The sequence below is a fragment of the Peromyscus leucopus genome, chromosome 2, assembly GCF_004664715.2.
Source record: "Peromyscus leucopus breed LL Stock chromosome 2, UCI_PerLeu_2.1, whole genome shotgun sequence".
NCBI lineage: Eukaryota > Metazoa > Chordata > Mammalia > Rodentia > Cricetidae > Peromyscus > Peromyscus leucopus.
In genome coordinates this window covers 44,031,229-44,056,898 of record NC_051064.1, presented here as the reverse complement: position 1 = coordinate 44,056,898, position 25,670 = coordinate 44,031,229, and the positions used below count along the sequence as shown (strand labels likewise).

General features: G+C 40.4%; 1 long non-coding RNA gene across 4 annotated transcripts; it reads left to right on the top strand.

Moving 5' to 3' along the window:
- The first annotated feature begins 1,248 nt into the window (after positions 1–1,248).
- LOC119087386 lies at positions 1,249–22,973 on the top strand. 4 transcript variants are annotated; one of them, XR_005090811.1, is made up of 5 exons: positions 1,249–2,061; positions 10,286–10,353; positions 20,069–20,122; positions 22,040–22,070; positions 22,808–22,973. It is a non-coding gene; the product is annotated as an uncharacterized LOC119087386 (long non-coding RNA). The 4 variants fall into 4 exon arrangements; XR_005090812.1 differs by lacking the exon at positions 22,040–22,070 and having other exon boundaries at positions 1,250–2,061; XR_005090813.1 differs by lacking the exons at positions 22,040–22,070; positions 22,808–22,973 and adding an exon at positions 21,873–22,021 and having other exon boundaries at positions 1,250–2,061.
- The last annotated feature ends 2,697 nt before the right edge of the window (positions 22,974–25,670 follow it).

Genomic DNA, 25,670 nt, shown 5'->3' with positions numbered 1-25,670 from the left:
AGTTCGAGCCTCACAAGTTAGATCAGAACACCCCAAGATGGATAGTATTGTCCATTTTGTATGACCAACACAATTTTTAGTTTAAGCTACGTGTTGAATTTTAGTTATTTACCAGCAGGAACATTGGAGTTAGATTTAGTGCTCAAGGATGAACTCCTGATACTGCCAAGTTCTGACTTTAGTAATGGAGACTGAAATGGAGGGAAGAAGGGGTAGAGATTCCAGTTTTACTACAGGGAAGCTTTCCAATGAAAGAGTAGCCAACTAAGTTAATGCAAGTAAAAGTAAGTAAGCCATGCTTGGGGTTGCAAGTAGATCGTTGTATTTGACAAGCAAGAAGCTATTGTGAGCTAACCATTCTCATTTTCTAAGTCTAGTAACAATGACAATTTGTTAAATGGATGACAAAGGATGAATTTCTTCCTGCTGTACAGATTTTCTAGATAATTTTACCCAAGTTCTTGACCTTCAGTATTATTGTTGTGACAGTGACTTCTGAGGTCTTCTGAATACTAAATTTTACTGGGTTTGGGACCTGTTGGACATCTGTATCTGCCTGTAGATGTAATATAAATGCCTAAGCTTGAATATCAGAGTGGTGGTTCACCATGCAACTGATAAATGCCTGTAATGAAACTTTTCTGGGTTAACTGGGTGGATATGGGTTGGGATTCAAGAGTGAAATATTTGAATCTGCTCTTTAATAGGTAATGACATTTCTAGTGAGAATCTGATCTGATTCATAATTTTGAGAAAAAAGAAGGTAGGCTTTAGATTATTTTTATTTTTTTTACTCTTTGGGGACCTGCCATCCAGCTCTCAAATAAATATGTGGAGACTTATTCATACTTATGAATACCTGGCCTTAGATTAGCTTGTTTCTAGCGAGCTTTACTAGGATCTCATTTTTCTTTAACTACTTTTTGCCTCTGGGCTTTATACTTTTTTTTTTTTTAATTCTATATACCTTTCTTTCCTTTTTACTCCATGACTGGCTGCAGGGCTTGGTGGCTGGCCCCTGGCATCTTCCTCTCCTCCTCTTTCTCCATCCTCTCTCTTTTTCAGAGCCTGGATTTCTTCTCCTATTTATTCTCTCTGCCTGGCAGCCCTGCCTATCACTCTCCTGCCTAGCTATTGGCCATTTAGCTCTTTTTTAGACCAATCAGGTGTTTGAAAACAGGCAAAGTAACACAGCTTTACAGAGTTAAACAAATGCAACATAAAAAGAATGTAACACATTTTTGAATTATTATATTACACAAATATTCCACAATATAAATGAGTGTAACACATCTTAAACTAATATTCCACAACAGTAGGTTTTGGAACTGAGAAGTGTGGGAATTGATAAGGAAGGATATTGATGGACTGTTATTCAGTTATCTGCTTTTTCTAGTGATAACTATTACTGAGATGAACATCATGTACTTAAATCTAACGTTAAGGTATTGTTAGGTAAAAGCTATTTTGGTTTTATGGTAATTTTACTTTCTCTGGAACATTTTTAGTTTGCCTGTGTTTTGAAGACAAGTGCTAATTAATTGCTGTTAGGATGTATGTCTTTTATAGCACAGATTTTAGAATTCTAATATAATCTCTTATGCCAGTTCTGCCACATATCTTGAATAAATTAAACTTTCAACCTCAATATGTCTACCTAATACCAACCTCAGTGGAATATGAAAAATTAGAAGAGTGACTGATACATAAAATTAGTTAATCCTGAAATAATTATTAGTTTCATATTTTCCTTCCTTGGGGTGTGAAATTGGGGGAAACAGTTATTCATCACAGACACTAAGTCCTGATGATTAGGAGAGTCTGTTATCACAGGATAGCGTAACTGCTGACTGGCTTACCCTTGAAAGTAGAGTCTGACTTAGGTTGATAAGTGGCTGAAGAAGAATGCGTGTGAATGAGCTTGGATGAACAGGTTGGGGTGCCCACATCTGGGGATGTGTAAAGTCTTGTGCTGGGTTTGAACCCAGGGGAAGGGGACAGGTTAGAGAGAGGATAGCTTTGCTCAAACTACCATTTTCTGCTGAAGAGAATGTTATTAAGGTAGGATGGAACATCTTTAGTTTGTTGTCTTTAACTAGTTTGTTTCGAGTGTATAATTTTTAAACGTTTAGTATGTGGCCTTCTGCTTGTACTCTTGCTCTGGGCCCCTCAAATGTTAGGTTTGGGTGTTTGTTGTTGTTGCTGTTTTATTTATTTATTTATTTATTTATTTATTTATTTATTTATTTATTTATTTAACGTGTGTGTATGTGTGTGTGTTATTTCTGTTCCTATGTGCTGGCTGGTTATAGGTCAGGTGTTCATAACTTGAGTTTCCTATTTCCTAAATTACTCAGGAATGTCTATCTTATCACTTGGGTCTCAGCCCAATCACAACTTCAGAGATAATAATGTCATACTTCCTTGAGCCCCTACCCTTTCAGTTTCTATCTGTTACTGTTTTATTTCTACATAGTTAGCTATGTAACTTCTTTAATTTTGTCGCAGTCCCAGTCTCTTCGACCTTGCTGTCCCAGTTAGCATTAACTGTTGAGTTGTCACAGCCTATAATTACCTGAAAAACTTCTCTATTGAACAGTGTCCTCTATCAAGTTGGTCTGTGAGGGATTGTCTTGATTGATGTAGGAGAGCCCAGCCCACTGTGGGTAGTACCACTTCTTGTCAGGTGTTCCTAAGCTGCATAAGAGAGCTAGCTAACTATGAGCCACAGAGCAGAGGTAATTAGAGGCAGCATGTCTCTTTGGTTCTTATGTCTGGATTCTCACCCTGACTTCCCTCGATGCATTGTGATCTGGAAGTGTAGGTCATTTAAACTCTTTCCTCTCCTAAATTACTTTTGATTAAAGTATTTTGCCACAACAACAAAAGAAAAGACTAGAACAACTACTGATCAGGATTTAGAGCAATACCTGAAGTTCAGTAGACACTTTATAGAAAGTGAATGAGTATAGATCCTAGTAAATACTACATTGGTTTATTTTACATATAAAGCCTGAGTTAACCAATTGTTTTCTGTAACATCATTGGAGAAGACTCAATAAGTAGATGAAATTGATGTGTAGTTAGCATACCAGTTTGTAATGAAAGTTTGCTTTTAAAATGTTTGAGAGTTTTGAAAATGCTTCCTCTCCTAGCAGGTAGCTCTGCTATGTTAGCAGTGGCCAGTTTAGGGGACTCTCTCTTCCCAGAGTTTCCAAAGTTAAACTAGATCTTCTTACCAAACACTAATACTATTTAGCTTGTTTCGGTAGATTGCTGTCTAAAGATTAGTAACACTATTATTGTGGCATTAATGATTGTTTTAAAAATAACTGGTATTTTAACTAACTGTTTTAGTTTCTGAGTTTCCCAGGCAAGCTGAAGCTTCCTCCTGTAACTCACATCATTTTTTTTAAAAGGTAGAACCCTACACAGATAAGAACATGCTTTAGAAAGGAAAACAGACCTCATGGAAATAGTATTCTTTGTTAAAAACACATTCATTAAATGTCTTATTTCACAGGCTATATCAATAGATGCTTTAGATGATCTTTCTCAGAAGAAATTCCTGAAGCAATTTGGCTTCATTTTCAGGGATAAGTAAGAGTGTTTCATCTCACACAGCCCCAGGGAATCACAAATTAAAACTTTCCACTTTAATGATGCCATCTACTATTCATTATTTCAACACACAACATCCCCACTCCCGCCAAAGTCACAGTCAGTACGATATTGGAGTGCTTGAGACATGCAAGGCAGAGAGACCCACTTTGCATTCTTGCTCATAAGCAGTCCATTTCCCACTGTCCTCTGCTTCCCCAGCACCCCACAGAGCTGCTCTCAGTGGTGAGAGGCTCCACTGAAGGAGAGATTCCCATTTGAAAGTCTTCTCTGGGGGCTGAACGTGCTCTAAGAGAGAACTATCGACTGTTAATCAACTCAATCATGTAACACACTTTACACACAATATAGGGAAAGTAAGAGTCTTTTAATTATGCCCAGAGGTATTCAAGTAGTTAAAGGAAATAAACTAATGGGAAAACCAACTCTAAACAGTGTATTATTTTGATCCTTAATATTCCCTCCTTCTCTCACACTTGATGAGTTCAAGAAAGAAATACTAGTATCTAGATGCTTAAGAAAGAATTAAAACAGGAGAAAAAATTCAGGAAATGGAATTATAGCATGTATTCCTTAATGGGATTGCTAACCTGAAGTGCAGAGGACAATCTCAATGTGGATTATTGAAGCCATGCAGTTTTATGTTGAACCTATAAATGAAAATTAGATAAACTTTTAATATATGAAGCCAGAGTGACTATGGTAGCTAAATATCACACTGCATAAGCTGTGCTTATTCCCATCACTATTATAATGTTTTCTTACTAGTAAGTATAGGAATTAGTGGGAGCTGTAGAAATTATAGTAAGTATTAAATGTCTGTCTCTAAATCCTTTACTGTATAAGAAGTGGTATGTGGAATTGGTACATTGCTTCAAAAATCTATGTGACACTCAAAAATTGTATGCTTTTCTGTATGGAAAAGGAGAACCAGGTGACACAATTCAACAGACAGCTGGTCACACCCCTCAATGAGTTAGTATTCTGACAGTTTCTCATACAGTTAAGTCTCAGGCAACCTTTTACAGTCCAATCAGAGCTAACCTTGAGGCCACCTAACAGTAGCTGTAGCCATAACATTTATTTTATTGAGTAATTTGACTGTCATTTTGAAGAACAAAACTTTGCTGATTACATTTTAATCTTGGGCCTAGTTTCCTTTTCTCTGAAAGAAGAAAGCTGGCATTAGCAACTTTGTTTTCATTTGGTATATGTTTCTTTTTATTAAGTTTAAGATTTACTTCCAATAGGCTCCAAAGACTTTGATGTGGACACTGTCTTGGCTGCAGTCTTTTGTTTTGTAATTTTAGTAACTTTGTGTTTTGATTTGTTCAAAGAATGATTGCATTTACTTCCTTCTTTCCCAGACCACCATTGACTATATGAAGTAAAGAGTCAATACCATTTACTAATTTTTTTTCTTGAAAAGTTTAAATTCATTCTATCTATCTATTTATCTATCTATCCATCATCTCTCTCTCTTCTCTCTCTCTCTCTCTCTCTCTCTCTCTCTCTCTCTCTCTGTGTGTGTGTGTGTGTGTGTGTGTGTGTGTGTGTGTGTACATGCACATAGTGCAAGAAGTGTGACCAAAGGACAACTTGCAAGTTGATTTTTTCCATCCATCCTGTGGGGCTGAGTGTGAAATTCAGGTCCTTAGGCTTGGTGGCAGGCTACTCTACTCCTGAACTGTCTTTCTAGGCCGTGTCATTTGCTAGTCTTGAGACAAGCTGGAGGAAGTAATTTGCACAATCTGGGGAGAGTTATAAATAATTGGGCTGATGAACAAAATAGGGCTTGAAGTAAGCTGTACATATCAAGACGCTGGTACAGGTGAACTCACTGTCCTAGAAAAGTCTTGAGTCAAGTTGATGTGCATAGGAAGATATTTCAATCCTCTCTAGATGATTTTCCTGTCTCCAAACCTATTTTTCTAAAAAGTGGGAGAGTTACATGCACAGTTCAACTGAACTATCAGATAGTATTTCTTTGGGGGGTACATTGGCTTCCCTTAAGATAAATGATTGATTGATTGTAATTTTTTAGTTTGAAGAATGTTATTTTGAGTATGATTCTTCCCTAGGGAAAAAAAGACTTTAACATTGACTTGTTCTAGGTGATAACTACACTTTGAGTTACTTACAATATTTCTTCTTATCTGATCATTTACTACTTATTTGACCAAGTGTACTTAAAACTTGTGGAATCAAGTGGAGAAAGCTTTGGTTTGGGGGAGAAGGAATCAAAGCTGAAATTGAAGCATAATGAAATATGTTAAAGAGTGTAATCTCATTAATCTCTAGTGAGGATTCAGGAATGTTTAGGAAAGTGATGGTTACTGTAATGACTAGATCAAATGTGATATTGTTAACTGTAGGCATAGGTAACTTGGGGACGATGGAATATACAAATGCTGTCACTCATTTATGCTAGAATTTTGAATCTTTGCATTTCTTGACTATATAAATACACCTTTCTGGCTTCTTGATAAATGGCAACTGCTTAAGGTTAGTATGTTATTATCTTAATCAAAATTGGTTGATATTCACAGCCTAAAGGCAAATTTAATTTTGAGATAAAATTAAGCAATTCTTGATCAATCTCAATAAGTTCCACATCTCGTACATTCAGAATCCAAAAGTTTATCAATCGATATAAACCATCTTCATTAAAAGAAAAACAATAGCATATTTTAATTGACATATGATCTTTATTAAACTAACAAAAATAGAGTTGTCTTTGGTCTTAATGAGGTTGCTTAACTAAATCTGCTGCATGGAATTGATTTCTGCCTTTTTTAAAGGACTCATTATCAACTTTAATAAGCCAGGGATTGATCCTTTTTGGAAAACAAAGAATATATTATATCCTAGGTCTCCAACTTAATTTGTAGAGAAATAGATACCATCAGAATTGCGAATTCTCCTCCACTGGAACATATTGAACTGGCCTAAGAAAGATTTCTGAAAGCAGCACAATTTAGGTGCGGGACCATAATAGGATGTGGAATCAGCACGGACACCTTAGCCTTGAGATGCCGTTCATTCTAAGAACGTGAAGGATTCAGCAGACAACAAGAAAATGATGCCTCTGCTCTTTAATTTTAAGATGCTTTTCTGCTTTACATTTTAATTGGCTATATGGTTTCATGTTAAAACTCTTAAGGTTAAGCTATTATTTTTATTCTTGGTTCTTTATGGCAAAAATGCAGTCTGTGACTGTCTCTCCTAGAGAAAAGTCCTGCATCAAAGCTAGTTCACCATAGTGAACTCTTATGAAATAAAATTTCCTATCTATGCAGAGCTCAAGGGGGCTGCTGTGGCTGTTCCGGTCTGTCTGTTTTTGGACAGCTCAGTCCTGTGTCATGTATTCATTCCTTCAGCAAGCATCATTCACTATGTGCCCACAGTAGTACCTACCATACAATAGTCTCCTTAAGTACAAGCTGTTTATCCTGGGGCAAAAATAAATTAACAGTTGTATTTTGTTCTCAGATTTTCTCATTTTGCTTTAAGGCATCTTTCCCTGTCATAATGACATGGCAATTATCATTACTCCTCTCAACCAAGTGTTTAACCTTTATCTTTGCAGATTCTCTTACTATTTCTGCGTGTTGGTTTGACTTTGCAGGCCAGTGTGCTGGCTAGATTTATGTCAGCATGACACAAACTATAGTCATGGAGAGGAGGAAACCTTGATTGAAATGATGCCTTCATAAGATTAGGCCATGGGTCAGTCTGTTGAGCATTTTCTTAATTAATGATTGATGTAGAAAGACCCAGCCATTGTGGTGATGCCATCCTTGGGCTGGTGGTCCTATGTTCTATAAGAACGCAGGCTTAGCAAGCCATAGGGAACAAACCAGTAAGCAGGACCCCCTCCATGGCCTCTGCATCAGCTCCTGCCTTCAGGTTCCTGCCCTGTTTGAGGTCCTGCCTTGACTTCCTCAGTGATGGACTGTCACCTAGAAGAGTAAGCTGAAGTAAACCCTTTCCTCCCCAGTTGTTTTGGTCATGGTGTTTCATCACAGCAATAGGAACCCTAACTAAGCCAGCCAGCAACTAAATATTTGTTGGGGTGCTACCTTTGTGTTACCAAAGTCCGCTTTCTCCACATAACACAGGCAGGCTATGGAAATTCATGTTCCCCAGGTGATGGGCCTTAACCCAGTGAGCTGGGCAATAGAAGTTTAAAGAATTTCCAAGATCTTCACTCCCTTTGCAAGAATAATTTTATAGCTTCCTAATGTCTCCTGGAGTAGTTGGCTTAACAACTCTCCCTGTACTGGCTAGCTTTATTTTTCTGCAATCCTTGTCTTGGGGATTGTCTCTAGGAAAAACATCTAGGAATTTTGTATCCTACAAATAACTCAGGTGGAGGTTTGGTTGTATCAGCACAGTTCTACCAAATATGGATGGTAGATAGGAATGTTGTTTGTCTTTCAGGCCTGGAAACTTATATACCTTACTGTACGAATAAATATATTAGACTTCAGATTGTTGGTAAATAAATGTTGGTATATAAAAATCATATGCACACAGTTTACATTCATGTGAATCTTGTGTTTGGTCGGTTGATTTTACTTTGAAATCACTAAACATCTCCCAAACCATCAGTTATAGATAGTTGAAGTATTTGGTGTGGTGGTACACATTCCTGGCAATCGGGGCTGAAGCAGGATTGACAGCTGGAGGCCAACCAGAGCTGTAGAACCACCTGCAGCAAAACTGACTCAATGATAACTGGATGAAGCAATTTCTGTGTCGCTCTTATTTGAACAAAACTTACCGAATGACTGTAATGTGCCAGACACTATAGTTGCCTTTGGACACACAACAGTAACAAACTGTAATGGTTGCTTAGTCTTAAACGCTCTGCCTTTGTGGAAGTTTAAATCTGAGTTGATTTTGCTGTACCCTGACATATTTGCACGATATTCTTCCCAAAATACGTTGTTCTTGCCACATATTTTGTGAATCTTACTAGCTGTCTTGATAGATTTCTATTGCTGTGATAAAACATCATAACCAGAAAGCAACTTGCAGAGGAGAAGATTTATTTCTATTTACAGCTTCTAAGTCTGTCACGCTGGCAAGTCAAGGCAGGAACGTAAAGGCACGAACTGAAGCAGAGCCCTAGAAGAGTTCCGTTCACTGCCTTTCTTCACATGGTTTGCTTAGCCTGCCTTCTTATAACCAGGATCACCTGCCCAGGGCGGCATCATCTACCACGTTAACCCTCTCATGTTAACCATCAATCAGTAAAATGCCCAGCAGACATATCTAAAGGCCAGTCTGAGGCCAAGCATTATCTCAAAGAGCCCTCTTCCCAGATGACCCTACCTTGAGTCAAGACTAAGTGGTGCAATTGTTAAGAAGAGGCTCTGGGATGGGCAATGGTGGCACACGCCTTTCATCCCAGCACCCGGAAGGCAGAGGCAGCAGATCTCTGTGAGTTCGAGGCCACCCTGGTCTACAGAGTGAGTTCCAAGACAGTGAGGGCTGTTACAGAGAAACCCTGTTTCAAAAACAACATCTACAAAAGAGGCTCACTTTGTTTCCTTAGGATTTTCTCTGCAAGCTCGGGGTAGTAGTACACTTTCTGTTATGTTTTTCTGTAATGATTGCAGCTTGACTGCATGTCTGCTATGTCCATGTATATGGCTTTTTTCCCTCTTCATATTTGTTCAAGAAGGATTTTTTATTGTAGAATTTTGTTTCAAGTTCTATCTTATTACCTTACTAACATCTCACCAAGCATTTCTTAATGTTTCATATTTGAGCCAGTTGTATTTACTCAGAGAAATTTCTTAGCTTTTAATTAAGTACAAAATCATGTGTTCAAAATTAAATATATTTTTTATTAAGAAAATAAATGGGAGCAGGTGAGATAGAGGTCTAGCGGGTAAAAGCACTTGCCCCATAGCTCACCTGAGTTTCGTCTTTGGAACCCAAATGGTGGAAAGACTGACTTCTATAAGTTGTACTCTGACCTCTGTCTTTGCACCATGACACATGCATGTGTGGGTGCACACACACACACACACACACACACACACACACAAAGTAACAATGTAATAAAAAAAATTTTTAAGTGAAAAGAAAATAACTAGTTTGAAACACCACTAATTATTCTTTTCTTTTCTTTTTTTTTCGAGACAGAGTTCCTCTGTGTAGTTTTGGTGCCTGTCCTGGATCTTGCTCTGTAGACCAGGCTGGCCTTGAACTCACAGAGCTCTGCCTGGCTCTGCCTCCCGTGCGCTGGGATTAAAGGCGTGTGCCACTGCCACCCGGCAACTATTTTTTTAAGACAAGGTCTTACTATTTTGCTTAAGTTGGTCTTGAACTCAGTGTGTAGTCCAGGCTGGCCTTAGACTCATACAGGTTCTTCTGCCTTAGCCTTCCAAGTGCAAGGATTAATAGCTCATTTAAAACCTTTTTGCACTTATCTATTTATCTGTTTTGTGTGCATTTATTCAGAGGTTGGACAGCCTGTTGGCTTGGTTCTCTCCTGCTGCCGTGTGGGGTTCTGGGAGGAGACCCAGACATTAGGCCTGGGGGAAAGCGCTTTTACTTGAGCCATCTTGCTGGCCCCAGGGTTAATACTTCTTTTTAAAGATTTACTTTCATTTTAAAATGATTTGTATATATTTGTGTCTACGTGTAGGTTTGTGGCTGTGAGTAAAGATGTCCACAGAAGCAAGAAGAGTCTTGGACCTGGAGTTACATGCAGTTGTAAGTTGCTGGGAACTGAACTTAGGTCTTCTGGAAGAATAGTATTCACTCTTAACTTCTGAGCCATCTCCCACCCCAATAATTCTTCTTTAATTTTTTTATTAAATATTTTATGAGTGTGAGTGCTTTGTCTGCATGCATGCCTGTACACCACTTGTGTCTGGTCAACAAAGAGGCTAGAGAGGGTGTTAGATCCCCCATAACTGTAGTTACAGTTGGTTGTAAGCTACCATGTAGTATTGGAAATAGAACTTTGGTTCTCTGAAGAGCAGCCAGTGCTCTTAACTGATAAACTGTCTCTCCAGCCTCAAGTTCCAGTATTACTACTTTGCAGGTATTGCATATAGGTTCAAAATAAGTGCCATTAATATTCTGTAACAGTATTTCCAGCTTTATTTTGTTGTCAAGTTAGTACTCCCTTAAAATATTGTAGTTTTCTTGCCTAGCCATTGGTGCCACACACCTTTATTCTCGGCACTTGGGAGACAGAGGCAGGCAGATCTCTGTGAGTTTGAGGTCAGCCTGGTCTACAGAGGGAGCTCCAGGACAGCCAGGGCAACACAGAGAAACCCTGTCTCAAAACAAAACAAAACAAAACAAAACAAAAAGACAAAGAAAAAAAGCTGCAGTTTTCTCATAGTCAGTAGACTCCTGTGCACTTATTTCTTGGGGTTCTCATCTAGCCAAGCCTTGCAAAAACAGGAAAACTTGTGTGTGTATATGTGTATATGATGTTCCACAATTTGAAAGTTTGAACTTATGCAGTGTATTCTTTGAACAAAGTATTTCTTTGGGAATTGGAGAGACTGCTCAGCAGTTAGAGCACTGGCTGCTCTTCCGAGGATCCCAGCCCGCACATGGTGGCTCATAACCATCTATAACTCCAGTTCCAGGGGATCCAATGTCTTTTTCTGACCTTTGTGGACGCCAGACACACATGTGGTGCATAGACATACATGGAGGCAAAACACAGTGACACATAAAATAGTAAAATAAAATAAAACTTCTAAACAAATCCTTTGTTGTCAAAGTCTTTTCCTGTCGAGGATTGCTTGAGGTTGATGTGTCTGGTGCTGACTTTTCTTTTGAGAGGACACTTTGGTTTCCCTTTGGATGATGAGCAGGAGAGCCTCAGGAAAGGCTTACTGCCCTTCCTTTTTGTGGTAGTCATCTTCAGAGAGTGACCGAGGCAGGAAGTAGTATGTGTCTACCATTGTCCCTTTGCTGACTGTTAACAGGTGCGCTGTAGTTGTTTGTTTTAACTCTTTGCTCTTTGTTCTTTTGAGGGGCCTGCCACCCAGCTCCCAGATAAATCACATGGAATCTTATTCTTACTTATGAATGCCTGGCCTTAGCTTGACTTGTTTTTAGCCAGCTTTGCTTAGCTTAAATTTTCCCATCTTCCTCTTGCCTCTGGGCTTTTGTATTTTTGTATACCTTTCTTTACTTCTTATTCCCTGGCTTGCTGTGTAGCTGGGTGGCTGGCCCCTGGAGTCCTCCTCCTTCTCTTGCTCCTCCATCTCCTTTTTCCCCCAGATTTCTCCTCCTCTTTATTCTTTCTGCCTACCAGCCCCACCTAGCCTTTCTCCTGCCTTACTGTTGGCCATTCAGTTCTTTATTAAACAAATCAGATGTTTTAGACAGGCACAGTAATACAGCTTCACAGAATTAAACAAATGCAACATAAAAAATGCAACACATCTTTGCATCATTAAGCAAATGTTCCATATCATAAACAAATGGAACACATCTTAAAATAATATTCCACAGCAGTGCCCACATAAACCTGTTTCTTAAACTGTGAGTCATGACCTTAGAGTTTCATAGTTGATTGTGGGAGTAGCAAAAAGTTTAGAAAGAATGAAAGATTTCTCAATGCATATTAACCACACTTTACTTTGAACTCAGAAGCATAAATGAATCCACGATAGTAGTGGCAGCTCTGCCCCTTGTTTTGTGTGTGACTTCACCTCAGCTTGGCTCTGAACATAGAACATGCACATGGTGCACCACACATACCATCATGCCATGCAATGCCAGTGAATGCTACTGGAAGGAAAATTGCAGTGTTTTTTTCTGTACATTTTCTGTTTTGTTAGAAACACAAATAACATAATTCTAGGAAACAGACTTTTAATATTTTCCTACCTCCGAACCTCTTTGTCTAAGCACCAAATCGGAGTATCTTTGGATTGTATTGTGTTAGAGTGTTAAAAAATTGGTATATCTCTCCAGGTGGTGGTGGCATACACCTTTAATCCCAGCACTCTGGAAGCCAAGGCAGGTGGATCTCTGTGAGTTCGAGGCTAGCCTGGTCTACAGAGTGAGTTCTAGGACAGCCAGGGCTGTTACACAGAGAAACCCTGTTTCAATCCCCTACTCCAAATAGTATATCTGTTGCTGGATTGGTTTTCATAAACAGTCACTAAATGAATTTTGGCTTGAGATTAGAACAAAATTTCCGACAACTGTTGAAATGGACCTAAAGACACTTCTACTATTTGTACCATGTGTTTATGCAAAGCAGTGTTCTCCATACTGACCAAGCAATTTTAATAAGTGTTGAAATGTTGGGTTCATATAGTGTATCCTTTGGAAAAAAATTCTTTGGTGGGGGTTGGAGAGATGGCTCAATGATGTCAAATACTCAGACAAGATATAATGGTTTGTGTAAAAATAAGCAACTGCTTTCATTTTTAGTAATGGTAAAATTTTGTGTATACCAAAGAATTGTTTTAAAATAAATTTCTTTACTGTTTATTATCAGTAGAGTTTTTAGTCTGGATTGTTATTTTATATACCTGTGTAACTCGAGTCACACAACAAATTTCTTGGGTGAAAAGAGTTTGTGAGAAAAAAAAGTTTAAGATGCCCTGGTGTAAATAAGGCAAGCCCATCGAAGCCAGTAGGCTTTGGCTGGAACTTTGGGGAAAGACATTTTATTCTTGCTAGGATCACTAGGGAAACTGTATCTGGACTACTGGTAAGGATTGCAGAATCCTAGCACCAAAGCCTGAGCACATGGTCCACTGGTGCCAGGTGAGCCACCTCTGTAGATGTAACCAACCGTCTTATTAAATAAGAAACACAGAACCAATGTAAAAGAGGAAGCTGAGAGGTCAGAGCTCAGAGCTAAAATCTTACCCTCCTCCTGCGGTGCTCCTAGCTTCCCGAAAGAGACCTATTTCCTGTGTGTATGTCTTTAAATAGTCTTTCTGTTCTGCCTTCTCATTGGTTGTAAACCCAAACACATGACTGCCTCATCACTGCCTGTAAGTACAGCCCTCTAGGTCTTAAAGGTGTCTGTCTCCAATGCTGGCTGTATGCCTGAACACACAGAGATCTATGGGATTAAAGGTGTGCGCCACCACCGTCACGCTCTTTCTATGACTCTAATAGCTCTGACCCCGGGCAACTTTATTTATTAACATACAATTAAAATCACATTTCAGTACAAATAGAAAACCACCATACACCTCTAACTCTTGCTTATTTGAACTGAGTTTTAAATGGTTTGGGATTTATTTATTTATTTTATTAAATGTGTCTGAGTGTTTGGTTTGCCTCTATGTATATGCACCACATCTGTGTCCAATGCCTGTGGATGTTAGAAGAGGGGATTGGACCTCCTAGGACTGGCGTTACAGATGGTTGTGAGGATCTCTGTGGGTTTTGGGAACTGAACCCCAGTTCTCTGTGGAAGTGGCTACTGATTATACCCAGTGAGCTTCCAGCTTTCATTGGAAACTTTACATTCTAGCTCCTCTGCCAATGCTTTCCTGTTACATTATGACTCTAAAATCTCTTCCCCACCCACTCTTTGAACACTTGCTCCTCTCAGCTGGTGGCACTCTTGTGGGAGGCCATGGAGCCTTTACAAGGTGGGCCAGCTGCTGAAAGTTTGTCACTAGGGGAGGTCGTTCAAGGTTTTAGTTTGACTCCTGGCCCTACTCTCTGTGCTTTGTCCTCCATGATGTGAGAGCCCTTCCCAACACACTCTTGTCATGAATTCGTGAACTCTGCCATACCATCCACACTGTGGTGGACTGAGAACCTGGGAAACCATGAACCAAACCACTGTTTCCCTAAAGTTGCTTCTGTCCATATCCTGCCAGTGGGGTTTAGAATTAGTGATACAGCCCCTTCACAATCTGCCAAGGCCTCCTAACAGTCTCACAGAGATTGCACTACTCCATGCTCTCTCCCCTTCTCAAGACTCTCCAAAGAAGTGGACTTCCGGTTTAAGAACCTTCTGGCTTTTGACTCACATATGAGAAAGTTAGACTTTTCCTTGCTGTGCAGCAAAAGTGCCCGATGCTGTTGAATCCCCACTTAGATATATACATGGAAGCACAGCCAGGAAGTGTAAGCGTTAGCTAACTCTACTTTTATAGAGGACAACTATTTTCTTTGGAGATTCAATATATACATACTGAATTCCGCAAACATGTGCAACAGAGTATGAGCAACACAGAAAAATGGCCAGACTCTGAGAGCTAATATTCTTGTATATGTGTTTTGTGGAAGGCTTGATATTCAAATTCTGGGCCAGGTGGCACTCAGAAGCTTAATTTTACTACCTAAAACCCTTTAGTGGATTTCATTGTACTTAAAAATCTAAAAGCCACAGCACCTAACCAGGGCTGCATCAGATCTGACTCATGTGTACTTGTCCAAAATCTCCCTTGGGGATTTTCATCCCTGGTTACACTAGTCACAGCAGCATGTTTCCCTCCCTTTAATACCACCCAGTTTCAGAAGTGTCATGTTCACATCTTCTGTCTTGACTGTTTTTCTCCTGCTCGTTACCCTGTACTTCCCTTAGCATGGTCACAGCTCAAATGGTGCTTCTTCAGGGTGGTTTTTTCTATCCATCCCAACCAAAGCAGGCCTCCTTAAAGTTCTCTTCAAGAACCCTGTTTTCCATGATGTTTTTAATAAATTGTTATATATGTCTGTGCTTGGTTTTTAGTGTGCATTTACCACTGTTCTTACACCATTTAGTGTGTACAATAGTGTACACACTTACACCATTGTAAGCTCTATAAGGTCAGAGGCTATATTTGTGCTTTTCACCACCAAATTTCCAGTGTCTGGCATAATGTCTAGGACAAATATATTTGTTGTATAAATATTTGGCTTGTAGGGACAAATATATTTGTTGAATAAATATTTGGCTTGACTTCAGAGTCTTTGGAAGCAGTCTCAACTCTCAACTCTTTTTCTCAGTCTCAGGCCTTCTAAGTCAGACCTTTTCTAGCCTTCTTCTTTTGATGCCTATCCTAGGGTTATGCTGATACATCAGTCATCATCTATTTATGTAGTAGGCTGTGCTTCAAGCACCCAAGTTGGAAAGTGACTGCAGAGACCTGATGAGCTAACAGGAACCAAAACAGAAACGCTGCCCTCACAACTAGAGCTTCCCAGAGCTAGAACAGAAAGGGCCTGTTTCCCCATTGGACCTCACTGGTCTGCTGAATCCCAAACCTGAGTGTGGACAGAAGACAGTCAGCCAACAACATGAGAGCACGGTGAGACAAAGAGCATGTGCTGTTGGGAATGGGATGTGTGTGAGCTGGTGGCTGTTATACCCTGACTAGCTGTGTCTGTGTACAGGCTGACTCACCTACAGAATGGCTGGGAACCTAGGTGAGACTAACCTGGAGACGAGAGAACCACTATAGCAGACTGTGGTGTCTGAGGGTCTGCTCTAGTGAGTTCCGATGACATTCTGACCTATAGCTCTGGCTCTCAGTTTGGTTTTAAATGGAGTGTAGACCATTCTCTCCAAACAGCATACTCTGGTCCTTTTAGATTTCAGACTTTCTCAGAATTAAGAAATGAATTTTCCTCCCTAATATCTTATTTTGAAAACTTTCAAGTATAACTAAACTTCATTTTTTTTTTACTTTGAACCCCCAGACCTCTCCCATCTAGGTCCTCTCATTAACATTTCACTGAGCCCATTTCATCACATCTCTACCTGTTTCTATATCCTTTATTTACCCATGACTACATCTTAATTTGTATTTAAAATTGGGGTCTCAAAATGCTTCTCAGAACTAGCTCCAAGTTCCTTGGCTCATGCAATTCTCCTACCTCATCCTTCTGGTTGGTGCCTGCCCTTACATTCGAGTTTTTCATATAATTGTTGTGCAATTTTTTTTTTTGCCTAAGTTGGTAACCTTTCCTTAATTCTTCAGAATTTATATCATTATCAAAATTCAATATTTTTACATATAATTTACATGTAATATATATTCAAATATTTAGTATACATACCAAATCCTATCATAATATAAATGTCATCCTGGTGGATTCTGCCATGCTTTTTTCTAGTTAATCCTTTTGACATAGTCTCTAAGAGCCCAAGGTGGTCCTGCTTTTCATTTTATTTTGTTTCTTCTGACTAGTTTCAAGCTAATGATTTATACTAGTTGATGAATTTTGAAATAATCTTTCCTTAATGGTTATCTGTTCTTATTATCCACACAGAAAAAAAAATTCTGCTTCAAAAATTCAAACTCAAAACCAAAGAAAGAATTGGCATGAGAAAGCCAGTGTGAGCTTCATAGTCATTTTCAGTTAGGTGATATGTGTCTAGTTCAGTTTCCCTGGTTACACAAGGTACAGAATACAAATAGGGTTGTACCTAGGTGATTCGAACAGAAACAAGGCAGAGTTTCCCTGGTTATTACCTCTTCTGTCCCTACCCCAAGATCTTTCTGGCTTCTGAAATTCTTACCAGTGCTTTGAGGACTGCTTCCTATTCTCACATGATCTTATTTATTTATGTATTGTGATTCCTTCAGTCTTTTTGGTTTTTTATTGAAACAGATTTTCTCTCTCTCCTATGTAATATATCCTGATTATGCTTTCCCCTCCCTCTACTCTTTCCACACCTTTAATCCCAGCACTCATGAGGCAGAGGCAGGTGGATCTCTGAGTGTGAGGCCAGTCTGGTCTACAGAGTGAGTTCTAGGACAGGCTCCAAAGCTACACAGAGAAACCCTGTCTCAAAAAACCAAAAAGAAAAAGAAAGAAAGAAAGAAAAAACCCAACAGCAAACAAGCTTCTAAAGGATAATGATAAAAGAAAATACAAAAAAAAAAAAACAAAAACTAACACATTGTGTGAGGAGAGCCTCAGTGGTCTATATATATCAATTTATTCAGGGGTCTATGGGGGAAACAGACTCACTGATACAGGATAAGGTAAATCCAGTTGCAGAGTCCTTGGAAAGCTGGGGACTGATCACATGCTGCTTCATGCTGCCTTATTTGATCTTCACAACCCAAGACAGCGTGACCTCCTTTCTCCTCCCTTTTAAGCAGTCACCTAAGCAGATAAGAAGCACTGCCTCTGTCAGGCCAGATAGCCCAAGGTCATGGGTGGAGGGAATTAGAATAGGACAAAAACAAAACAAAAAATGAAGAGAAGGAAAAGAACCCAAGGAAAGGCACAAGAAACAGAGACCACTCATTCTCATATTCAGGAATCCTATAAAGACATTAAACTGGAAACCACAATATATTCACAAAGGGTAAAAGAGAGAAAAATATATAAATAAAAATAAGATAGAATTTAAAAAAATAAAAGGAAAAGCCCCGTATGAGACAAGGAACCTCCAAAGATGCTGTTGAGTTCATTTGCTGTTGGCATCTACTGCTGGGCATGCAGCCTACCCTTTAGAGTAGACTCCCTTGGAGAAAACTAATTTTTCACCTGCAAGTGGTTATCAGTTGGAGATTGATTTGGGGTTAGGAACAGGGGCATGAGTCTGCTTCTCTTTTCAGCTCTAGGACATCATCTGGTGCAGATCTGTGCAGGCCGTGTGCATGCTGCCTCAGTCTCTGAGTTCCTACGTGTGTCGGTCCTGTTGATTTTCGAGGGCCTTGCTTCCTTGGTGTCCACCATCCCTTCTGGCTCTTATACTCTTTCTTCCTTCTCTTCTGCTGGGCTCCCTGATCCCTGATGGGAGCAATTTAATGGAGACATCCCGGTATGATGAGTGTTCCTAGGTCTCTCATTCTGCATTAAGTCTGGCTGTGGGCCTTGTGTTTCTTGCTACCTGCTGCAGAAGGAAGCTTCTCTGATGATGGCTGACCTTATTAACCAGCCAAAGTCACCCCTCTGCACTGGCACTAGCTCTTCACAGTTCACTGGGTTTAACTGGTACCTTGAAAGTCTCTGTCTGAAGATGAGTAATTTTCCTGCAATGTCCTTGGCCTTTTTTATAAATAGAACTTTGGTGGTTGAATTGTGCTTGTGTTCTAGACATGCTCAGACATGTCTGGATTTTCTGTGTGTCCACAGCTTGGCTTATTCTTATTACAACTTATTCTTTGACACTAACCCATCGATATGAGTCATATGTTTTATCTAGCTCTTTCTATTCCAATACAGTGGAAGGCATTTTAACTGGGCAATGTCATATATACCTTTTCAGTATAGACTTGAATGTATTAAGCATAGATGCACAAAATGCTTTCTGTATATTGAATTTGAAATCTTTTTTTTAAACTTTCTTTTTATTTATACTTTGTGTCTCTTACATCATGCATCTTGATCCCATTCATTTCCTGTCCCTTCTTATCCACCCTCTGCCCTTGCAACCTCCCCACAAAATAAGATAAAATATAATTTAAGAGAAAAGAAAAAAGAAAAAAATCTCGTCATGGAAGCTGTAGTGTGACACAGTGAGCCACACAGTAAACCCTTTTATCCATTTATCTTTACTTGCAAGGATTCACTGTAAGAAGTCATTGGTTTGCTTTGAGGCCTCTAGTTTCTGCTCCAGTATCAATGCTCTTGGGCCCTCACCGGGCTCCTCCAGGGTATCCTGTTGTTGCCCTGTGTTGTGGAGATCCCGCAGCTTTGGGCCAGCTGGTCAGGTCCATTTACATGCTCCAGCAGATCACAGATGGGGTGGATGTTGGGGTAGTTCAACTCATAACCCTGGTCTTGGGCCTGGGTAATTGCAGGGTTGGCCAGCCGGCCAGTCCCCCCACCCCCACCCCATCACCACCAGGGTGAGCTCTGCTGCACTGCTCTGGCTAGTTCACCCCCAGCAGGGATTAGCAAGGGGTGGGGGCCAGTTCTGCTGCTTTCCTGTCCACAGGGTTGGCTCTCCCACACCTGCACCATCAGGGCCAGCTCTAGAGTGTTGCCTAGGCCAGGTGCAGGGGCCACTCTCCCAAGTGTTGCAGCTTAGGACATCAGAGCCAGCTCTCCCACCTGCCAGAGGCAGCGAGGGGCAGGAGGGGAAGGGTGGAGGGTGGAGGGCATCTCTTCCTTGCTCACAGCCCAGGCATTAGGGTCAGCTCCACTGTGCTGCCCTAGCAAGGAGCAGAGCCTGCTTTCCTGACTGCTCCAGCTGCTAAGGGGGAGGGAGGGTCTGCTACCATGTCTGTCACAGGCAGTGCTGAATTAGAAATCTTTTAGACCATTTTATTAGCTGTGGTTTTGGAATAACGCTGAGTTGGAATTGATGGCCAGTCAAAAGTTTAACCTCACTTGTTTGTGGTCTTATCTGAGGAATAGTATCTATTTATATACTTGTATAACTGATTATATTTTATCCTTATTTGAAAAAAATTACTCAGAAAAGTAAAAGGAACCAAAAAGATAAAAATACTTAAATGTCTTAACAGTAGCCTAACAATAAAGTTTAGACAAGGTCTAAAATAAGCTGAGAGTATTGTTACTTTCACAGGCTCTTCTGACTTGATAGCCTGTCTGTTGCGGTATACTGAAAGGAAGAAAAAAGGTAGGTGCCTGTATGTAAGATGTTTCAGGAATATTCCACTCAAGGCTAAGTCTGAAGTATGATGAGAGATATAATGACATTTTGTAGCTCTTTGTAGGGAAAATCCTGTGTTAAAATAATTTTTCTTATTTCTATTTACACAACTTGTAATGACATATGCTATGTGATTATTAATCATGTGTAGGTTTAGCCTGCCCTTAGAAGCTCTTCTAGGTTTCTTCTAATCATTCTTTTATAAGAAACTTCTAAAATGACCAGGACTTAAGGATAGTCGGTAAATGTGTTGAATGAAGCAATGAACTTGTGTGGGTGTTCCCAAAGAAAAGCTACCCAGGGGCATTGGAAATGGCTCAGTGGAAGATGCTGTCCAGCAAGCTCAATGACAGTTTGATCCCCAGGACCCACACAGTGGAAGAGAATTAATGCTCCACTCACACAAAATAAATAAGTAAATGTAAAAAAAAAAAAAAAGCTACTTTGATGTTAGGTTGAAAGGTAGTTATATTTTAAATATTGATGGATGTGGCCAAATAGTTCTTCAAAACAACAAAACATTTTTTTTCCCCTGTGGAACTAGAATACCTAAAACTGTATGGAAGTTTACTTTATTTCTTGTGAAGAAGTTAATTTGGGGCTATTGTAAAGGCATCTCATTGTTTGTATTTTAAACAGGAGAGAGGAAAATGTGTTGTGTTGAGAGATTATGTATTAAGGCTTTGAAATGATTGCTTCTTAAATTGATGATAGTTAGCCAACGTGGCCAACTCCTATAATCTCAGTACTTGGGAGTCTGAAGGAGGAAGATTACCATAAATCTGAGGCTAGCCTGGGCTATACAGTGATACTTCCAAACAAAACAGAACAAGTAAGCAACAAACGATACCCCATAAAGTTGCTAGTGTGGTTTCTCTGGGGGAGTAACATAACAACTAAAACATTTGTTTAAATGTTGGCCAGACAAAAAGTATAGGGAATATGTTTAGATAAAGGAAAGAACAAGGATAAGAATAAGAGAAAAAAAATTCCAAATACCGAATAAGACAGGTGAAATTAAAAAATAGTGTACACCTGTGCCCTGAGTACTACGGACTTTTGCAAGGAAGGAAGCATCAGTAAGATGTTCTCATGTAACCGAGGAAAAAGCAAACGTGTATGATCCTGTTTCCCTGAGCCGTAGTAGATCTCTCGTCTTATATGGAGGAACAGGCAGATAAAGAATGTGGAAGCTCCATTGAGATTGTGATGTTTGTATATATACCTGTGTTTTCATGCAAGAGAAACACAGGAAAAGTGGGAGCTAGAAATCAAAATGCAACTGTGCTCCCTCCAGGAGTGAACGGATTGGGGCTGTCAGATGGGAAGTCTTCATTTAATATATTTTGGGTTCAATTTTTTTTAAAAGTAATATCTACATTTTATAATGAATACTTTTTTTTTTTTTTTTTTTTTTTTTTTGAAGAAAGGACATATTTTATGGAAGCATGGAAAGAGAGCTGCCTGGCAAGCACATAGTCAATAAACTTTCGGGAAGCTTCCAGAAAAATTTAGGAGTAATTCTTTGTTAGACTTATAAACTAGGTTAGGCTACCTTGGTGATTTTCTGATCCTTTTGTAGCCATAGACTCTGTAGTTTGCATACAGTCTTAGGTAGAGCGCCTGTCCATGAAGAAGATGAAAGCAGAGTGCTTGCTGAGACGGGACTGAGGGGGTTTTTCTCTCTGTTTCCCTTCCCCACATAATCTTTTCACAGCCTCTGGGGCTCTGCAGCACACAGTTTGAAATACACTGGTCTCTTCCTGGGATACCTTTGATTTAGTCCTTCCCGAAGGTCAGGGGGATATAGCAGTCCTGTGATTCTAAAATACAAAGAATAAAGGATGCCTAGAGGTAACCCCTGAATTCCACCTTGCCTTGCAGAAGACGTCTGGCTAGGAATCGCTCACACCAGGTGAGATGTTTTCTGCTGTACTGTAGAAGGGGCAGCTTCAGTTTGCATGTCTTAGCTTTGGAGTCCTGGAGTTTCACGTCTTAAAGTTTAGGTTTATGGTCTGTAGCCTCTTCATCGTTAGACCTGCTGTTAAGGTCATGTTTGTAGGCCCTATAAATCGTTGCTCTTCCTCTCTTAGTTAGAACTAGAGAAGCAGCTTTTAAAAGTAAGATTGCTTTATATTTATCTAAGACTCCACTTTTTCCAGATGCAAGCAGCTGAACAAAGAAACTACATTTTCTTTAAAAGACATAAAAATATTTAATAGTGAAACTTATGAGGAATCATTCTTTTAGGATGCGGACACAATTTTATATTTACTGTTTCAAGCAAACACTAATTTTCAGATTATCCCATTAGAACATTTCTCACTGGTACATATTGTTATGTTTGTTGGCTTGTTATAATTTTAAAGGCTTTGATATAAACGTACCAGTATGTTCAAAATAACCCAGAATAATACCATTTTTTATCCACATAAATCAAATTTCTGCCTCTCTCCTAGGTGGCTTAATCTCCCTCTCTCCTTTTGCCCCCTCCCTTCCTGAACTAGGGGGGAAAAAGACAACCCGTAAAGTTGCGGAAGAAAAAGAAATCCCTTTTCCCCACAAGGTGGCACTGTGGTTCTTTTAGTCTTTCAAACAATCCGAGCACACAAATGATAACTTCTTTCCTCTTCCTTCCCCCACGGTTTTCAGGTGATCCTCAATTAGATTCTCATAAAAATGAGAAATAATTTCAAAGGAAACTTGATACTTACAAGTTTGAAGTAACCTGCAAGCAACTTCGATTTCTCTATTTAGCTCTCTTTACAAGAGTCCCTCACTCCGAACTTTGCTTTTAAAATAAAGTTCTTATACCAACTTTGGTTATGGTTTATGGCGTTTTATTTATACTCTTTGTGCTCTGTGATGGTGTACATAGTAGTTTATTATGAGGAAATAACGTATATAAGGAATCTTTGAAATGTTTCAGGAAATAAGCATAATACCAGCTCATCGCCTTTAGATAATCCGGTTTTGTGGTGTTTGAATTTTCTCTTTTCTAGCCAACTTTTATACTTAAATTGATCCATGCCTCTTTCTATAAGTAAAAATTAAAGAATATATCTTCATTTTTTTGAGTAGCCTTTATGTCACATGCCTGTGTGTGCATTTATATAGATTTATATAACAAAGTTTTTTTTTTTTTTTTTTTTTGGCTTACTGTACTTTTTTTTGTTGCTCTTATTCTAATGTAAACGTCTATATAAATTTGTTGTTTTCTGTACCAAGGTCCAGAGCGAGCTAGGTTCCACTCTGCCCGCAGACCACCGGCCTACATGAATCTCTAACGGTGGCGTTGGGTTCTAGGGCCAAGGCGATAAGGCCGGTCTGGTGGCTGCTGCTCTAGGGCAGAGGTGGTCTCCAGGGCGAGGGGCGGGAGCCGTAAGCCTGCTCGGCACAGTCAGCGGTTCTTCCTGGATGCTGCTTGTTGGGTGACCTGCGGAGCGGAGTCGTGGGGGACTGAGGAGTGCTGGGTCTGGGGGTAGGAAGAAGCTTGGTGAAACTGTTGGCCACAAAAGCCATCAAGGGGGAGGAAAAGGAGGAAGAAACGGGGAGGCTGGGGAGACAAAAACAGAGAGAAACTGATCAGTCGCCAAAGCCAGGGAAGATAGAGGCGGCGCCCAGGAGGGGAAGAGCGGAGGATGCGAGAATGCTGGGTGAAGCCAGGCGCCAGTCAACACCGGGTCCCCCCAGGGCTGGGAGCTGCTGGGTCACTGACCGCAGGTCCCCAGCTCTGGAGGGGCTGCGGGGACAGGAGCACTCGCTGGCTGCGGAGCTTCCGGGTCCCGGAGCCAAGGCTCCCGGAGCCAAGGCAGAGGAGTCCCAGAGATCGGCGTCCCTGGGCCGCGCCCGGGTTCCGGATCACGTATCCAGCCTTGCAGGCTGAGGCTGGGGGTTGCGGGCTGCTGCCCAGCTAGCCCCTGTCCCGAACCGCAGACGTCCTGAAACAAGGTCTCCAGCTCGGCCGCTGCAGGGATCATCCCTGCCAGGGTGTCAGCTGAGACCGGAGCCCAGAGGGATTTATAAACCTCACGCTAACTTCCATGAATATGCACAAGTGCTTCGGACTCGGGGAGTGTGTGCCTCGCTGGCGGTAAACGCAAAGCCAGCTCTAGGAAGAACAGGGCCCAATCTGTACTGTAAATCGATGCTTTCTTAGTGATAAGCACCCCGTTTAGTGACTAGCTCCTGCCAATCTTCAGTGAGTATTTAATGATTATTAATTGACGAGACACCTTTCACCCGAAAACGGCCTGTCTGGATTGTCTTTCTTAGCAGAGAAGTGCGAATTAAAGTTTCTTTGTTAGGGAGAACAAAGAAATCCCAACTATTTTAAGGAGGCTTTAGCGTTCGACTTGGCAAACCGGTTTTTTTACCCCCTAGAGATCAACGCTCTTCGACTCGCCCCCTCTCTGTCACAGCCTCTGCAGAGTTGTCTGTGGGACTCGACTGGTGTTCCGGGTGGGCTGGATCCCCTCTGCTAGAGATTAGCAATTTAGAGTTAAGAAGTTTAGAAGCACTTTAATTTAGCCTTCTACTTTAACATGGGAGGTGATTGAGATCTGGGGAAGTTAAGGCCGTCTTGCAAGTTTGTGCCCAAGCCAGGAAGGGTCACCAGGTCCCCAGCTCCTTGGAGAAGGGACTCGAGGTTGCTCGGTACCCTAAACTTAAGCTCATCCTCTTGGGAGCCCAGGACAGGCGCCCTTCTTCAAAGTTTGTCAAGAAGGAAATATCTTCCTCCTTTTCATTAAAAAAAAATTATTTTCTCTCGCTGTCAGCCTCATTCTGACATAGATCAGGAGTGGAAAAGCGTGTGCTATGGAATAGAGTCATTAGTAAATCCATCTCGTTTTTTGTTTCATTTGACAGCAACACATTAAATTAATCCCTGTCCAAAAGAATCACATTAAGGGAGCTGTCAATGCTAATCCCCAGCTCATTGTCGCTACCTAGCTCAGGGTTGACTTGAATAGGTCGCGCTGACATTTGTTTCTTTCAAGAGACAAGAGACAAGTCGGTGACTTCATCCAGACCCGAGAACGTTCCCATCAGAAAGTAGAAGCACCTCAAGTTTCTGTATACTTGGGATTCTTTGGGGTTCCAGCCGTTGTAGGATACGTTGATTCTCATTTCGCCCTTTGAGTGAAGATGCTTATAACAATAAAAAAGAGCATAGAATCTCCCCATGAGGAAAAAATCACCCCCAAACAGCAGCCTATTAAAAAATTAAAAATAAGGTGATATTGCTATTAATTGTGTACTTCTAGCATCCGATATTAGCTACCACCAATGTCTATTTATAGACTTGATTGTGCACGAGCCAGATTTAAGATAAATTAGAAAAAAATGTCAGAGAGGAACAGCTTGCACAAGCAGGGAATGAAAAGAGAAGAGAAGCAGGGCTGAGAAAACTTGAAAAAATATATCAGTTAGGACTCTGGAGAGGGTGAGGAGAAGGGAAACTTCTTGGCCTGTCTTGGCAGGAATTCAGATAGGGAGAACTTAGGCAGCATAG